General features: G+C 43.1%; 1 pseudogene; it reads left to right on the plus strand.

Moving 5' to 3' along the window:
* The first annotated feature begins 341 nt into the window (after positions 1-341).
* Positions 342-459, plus strand: LOC126425386 (5S ribosomal RNA; annotated as a pseudogene).
* Positions 460-5,202: the final 4,743 nt, after the last annotated feature.

Here is a 5,202-nt window from a genome sequence, read left to right on the forward strand (position 1 = left end):
CTTCACATCTCAAATGCTTCGATTCTCTTCTTTTCCGGTTTTCACTACCATACAATGCTGTACTCCAGACGTACATTCTCAGAAATTTCTTCCTCAAATTAACGGTTGTTAGTAGACTTCTCTTGAACAGGAATGCCCTTTTCGTCATTGCTAGTCTACTTTTGATGTCCTCCTTATCTATGCCTCCTGCCTTATTTGATCTTGTCCTCTTTTTAATATTGATTCTAATACCGGTTCTCCTATCTCTTCTAAATCGACTCCTGTTTCTTCTTGTATCACATCAGACAAATCTTCCCATTCATAGAGGCTTTCAATGTATACTTTCCACCTAGCAGCTCCCTGGCAACGGCCTTGCCGAAGTGGATACACCGGTTCCCGTCAGATCACCGAAGTTAAGCGCTGTCGGCCGTGGGCAGTACTTGGTTGGGTGACCATCCGGGCCGCCATGCGCTGTTGCCATTTTTCGGGGTGCACTCAGCCGCGTGATGCCAATTGAGGAACTACTCGACCGAACAGTAGCGGCTCCAGTCAAAAGAAACCATCATAACGTCCGGGAGAGCGGTGTGCTGACCACACGCCCCTCCTATCCGCATCCTCACATGAGGATGACACGGCGGTCGGATGGTCCCGATGGGCCACTTGTGTCCTGAAGACGGAATGCCTTATCAGCCCCCTCCTCTGCGTTTAACAGTGGCACTCCCGTTGCACTCTTAATGTCACGACACTTGCTTTTAACGTAATCAAAGTTGGTTTTGAGTGGCCTGTACGCTGACTCAATCCTTGCCATAGTCATTTCTTTTTCTATTTCTATATATTTTTCATGCAGCCATTTCATCTTAGCTTCCCCAGAGTTCCTATTTATTTCATTCCTCAGCGACTTGGGTGTCGGTATTCCTAATTTCCCCGATCGTTTTGTACTTGTTTCTTTCCTTGATCAAAAGAAGTATTTCTTATGTTTACCATGGTTATTTCGCAGTTACCTTCTTTGTACCTCTGTAAAAATGCAGTAAATGAAGCAGGCAAAAAGGAATACAAACGTCTCAAAAATGAGATCGACAGGAAGTGCAAAATGGCTAAGCAGGGATGGCTAGAAGACAAATGTAAGGATGTAGAGGCTTATCTGACTAGGGGTAAGATAGATACTGCCTACAGGAAAATTGAAGAGACCTTTGGAGATAAGAGAACCACATGTATGAACATCAAGAGCTCAGATGGAAACCCAGTTCTAAGGAAAGAAGGGAAAGCAGAAAGGTGGAAGGAGTATATAGAGGGTCTATACAAGGGCGATGCACTTGAGGACAATATTATGGAAATGGAAGAGGATGTAGATGAAGATGAAATGGGAGATACGATACTGCGTGAAGAGTTTGACAGAGCACTGAAGGACCTGAGTCGAAACAAGGCCCCCGGAGTAGACAACATTCCATTGGAACTACTGACGGCCTTGGGAGAGCCAGTCATGACAAAACTCTACCATTTGGTGAGCAAGATGTATGAAACAGGCGAAATACCTTCAGACTTCAAGAAGAATATAATAATTCCAATCCCAAAGAAAGCAGGTGTTGACAGATGTGAAAATTACCGAACAATCAGTTTGATAAGCCACAGCTGCAAAGTACTAACACGAATTCTTTGCAGACGAATGGAAGGACTGGTAGAGGCCGACCTCGGGGAGGATCAGTTTGGATTCCGTAGAAATACTGGAACACGTGAGGCAATACTGACCTTACGACTTATCTTAGAAGAAAGATTAAGGAAAGGCAAACCTACGTTTCTAGCATTTGTAGACTTAGAGAAAGCTTTTGACAATGTTGACTGGAATACTCTCTTTCAAATTCTAAAGGTGGCAGGGGTAAAATACAGGGAGCGAAGGCTATTTACAACTTGTACAGAAACCAGATGGCAGTTATAAGAGTTGAGGGTCATGAAAGGGAAGCAGTGGTTGGGAAGGGAGTAAGACAGGGTTGTAGCCTCTCCCCGATGTTATTCAATCTCTATATTGAGCAAGCAGTAAAGGAAACAAAAGAAAAATTTGGAGTAGGTATTAAAATCCATGGAGAAGAAATAAAAACTTTGAGGTTCGCCGATGACATTGTAATTCTGTCAGAGACAGCAAAGGACTTGGAAGAGCAGTTGAACGGAATGGATGGTGTCTTGAAGGGAGGATATAATATGAACATCAACAAAAGCAAAACGAGGATAATGGAATGTAGTCGAGTTAAGTCGGGTGATGCTGGGGGTATTAGATTAGGAAATGAGACACTTAAAGTAGTAAAGGAGTTTTGCTATTTGGGGAGCAAAATAACTGATGATGGTCGAAGTAGAGAGGATATAAAATGTAGACTGGCAATGGCAAGGAAAGCGTTTCTGAAGAAGAGAAATTTGTTAACGTCGAGTATAGATTTAAGTGTCAGGAAGTCGTTTCTGAAAGTATTCGTATGGAGTGTAGCCATGTATGGAAGTGAAACATGGACGGTAAATAGTTTGGACAAGAAGAGAATAGAAGCTTTTGAAATGTGGTGCTACAGAAGAATGCTGAAGATTAGATGGGTAGATCACATAACTAATGAGGAAGTACTGAATAGGACTGGGGAGAAGAGAAGTTTGTGGCACAATTTGACCAGAAGAAGGGATCGGTTGGTAGGACATGTTCTGAGGCATCAAGGGATCACCAATTTAGTATTGGAGGGCAGCGTGGAGGGTAAAAATCATAGGGTGAGGCCAAGAGATGAATACACTAAGCAGATTCAGAAGGATGTAAGTTGCAGTAGGTACTGGGAGATGAAGAAGCTTGCACAGGATAGAGTAGCATGGAGAGCTGCATCAAACCAGTCTCAGGACTGAAGACCACTACAACAACAACCTCTGTTTTTATTTCCAACTTCTGTGATTGCCCCTGTTAGAGATGTCCATCCCTATTCAACTGTACGGCCTACTTATTGTTGTATCTATAGCCTCAGAGAACTTCAGGCGTGTCTCGTCATCTTTTAGTACTTCCTTATCCCACTTCTTTGCGTATTGATTCTTCCTGACTAATGTCTTAAACTTGAGCCCACTCTTCATCGCTACTGTATTGTGATGTGAGTCTATGTCTGCTCCAGGGTACGCCCTACTGTCCAGTATCTGATTTCGGAATCTCTGTGTGACCATGATGTAATCTAACGGGCCTTTCCAGAATACCTCCGTCTCTTGTGATTCCTGAACAGAGTATTCGCTATTACTAGCTCACGTTTATTACAGAACTCAGTTAATCTTTCTGCTCTCTCATTCCTTGTCCCAAGCCCATATTCTCGTGTAACCCTTTCTTATACGCCTTCCCCTACAACTGCATTCCGGTCCCCCATGACTATTAGATTTTCATCTCCCTTTACATACTGTATTACCATTTCAATATTCTCATACACTTTCTCCATCTTTCCATCTTCAGCTTTCGACGTTGGCATGCATACCTGAACTATCGTTGTCGGTCTGATAAGAACATCCCTATCACTGAACTGTTCACTGTAACACACTCTCTACCCTATCTATCTGTTCATAACGAATTCTACTCCGGTTTTACCATTTTCTTCTGCTGTTGATGTTACCCTATACTCATTTGACCAGAAATCCTTGTCTTCCTTCCACCTCACGTTACTGACCCCTACTTGATCTAGATTGTGGCTTTGTATTTCCCTTTTCAGGTTTTGTAGTTTCCCTACCACTTTCAAGCTGCTGACGTTCAACGCCTCCCGACTCGTAGAACGTTATTTATTTCTTTGATTATTCAATCTTTTACTCATGGTAATCTCCCCCTTGGCAGTTCCCTCCAGAAGATCCGAATGGGGGACTATTTCCGAATCTTTTGCCAAACGAAAGATCATCATGATACTTGCTTGAATTACAGGCATATGTCCTTTGGATACAGGTGTCTTTAATGCAGTGGTTTCCATTGCTTTCTGCAGCCACATGCCGTTGATCTTTGTTGATTCTTCCGTCTTTATGAGCAGTTTCCCACCCCTAGGACAAGAGAGTGCCCTGAACTTCTCTCCGCTCCTCCGCCTTCTTTGACAAGGCCGTTGGCAGAATGAGGGTGGCTTCTGATGCCGGAAGTCTTCGGCCGGCAATGCTGATTATTCATCAAAATTTAAGCAGCGGCGGGATTCGAAATCGGGACCAAAAATGTTTCAATTAAGAATCAAAGACGCTACTCCTTTTTTCTAGCATTTTTTTCCATTTTGTTCATTGTGTTTGGTCGTAGCGGACGTCATATGACATCCGTTGAAGTTCGTTGTTGATCGATTCGCTGAGGTGCTTTTTTTTTTATGACAGAGAGCAGCCAGCATCTCTGACCGAACACATTTTTTTCCTGATATAGTTCGTTCCGTTTGGTCAGGGCGGGCGTCACAATACATCCGTTTAAGTTGGCCGTTGATTCCTTGACTCAGTTTTTTTACTGCAGAGAGCACGCAACCCTCTGACCGAACACGCTGAGCAACCGTGCCGGCCCACTCCAAGACCACGAGTTACGGGTCAGTACAGGCCAGTAGGTAACGAGCCGGAATTGCAGTATATCGCCATCTGCAAACAGAAACGTTGGTCAGAGCGCTAAGATATGGATCGGTGGAGGCAAAAGTTAAATGCGGTGTTGAGACGAAGAACTGTATTAATAAGTCGAGCCGTCATTACTTAGGCGTAGGAAAATTTAGTAAAAGGTGAAACTGCTGGGCGATGGTAGAATGAAGCTAAATTAAATAGCAACTTCTCAGGATTTACAATTTATCAGTGTAGATTGCGTATGTGTGAGTGTGGAAGGCATAGGAACATTCATTGTTGTGAAACAATTGTACATAATTGGCAAACAAGAAGTTTTCGTCTTAGGACGTTTTGGCAGCGCATATACCAGGTGATCAAAAATTTGAAAACTTAATAAACCACGGAATAATGTAGATAGAGAGGTAAAAATTGACACACATGCTTGGAATGACATGGGGTTTTATTAGAACAAAAAAAAACAAAGTTCACAAAATGTCCGACACATGGCGCTGGACAGCAAAACTTCTGTGACTGCTAATGACAATCGTGTACAAAAGGAGCTGTAATGAGAGAGAGAATCAGTTGCGCCAGCAGTCGCAGCATGTTGACTTTACCTGAAAAGGCGCTTTTAGTGAAGCTGTATTATCAGAATGGGGAATGTGCTACTTCAGCGTTACGATCCTATCGCCA

This window comes from Schistocerca serialis, chromosome 10 (assembly GCF_023864345.2).
Source record: "Schistocerca serialis cubense isolate TAMUIC-IGC-003099 chromosome 10, iqSchSeri2.2, whole genome shotgun sequence".
Lineage (NCBI taxonomy): Eukaryota > Metazoa > Arthropoda > Insecta > Orthoptera > Acrididae > Schistocerca > Schistocerca serialis.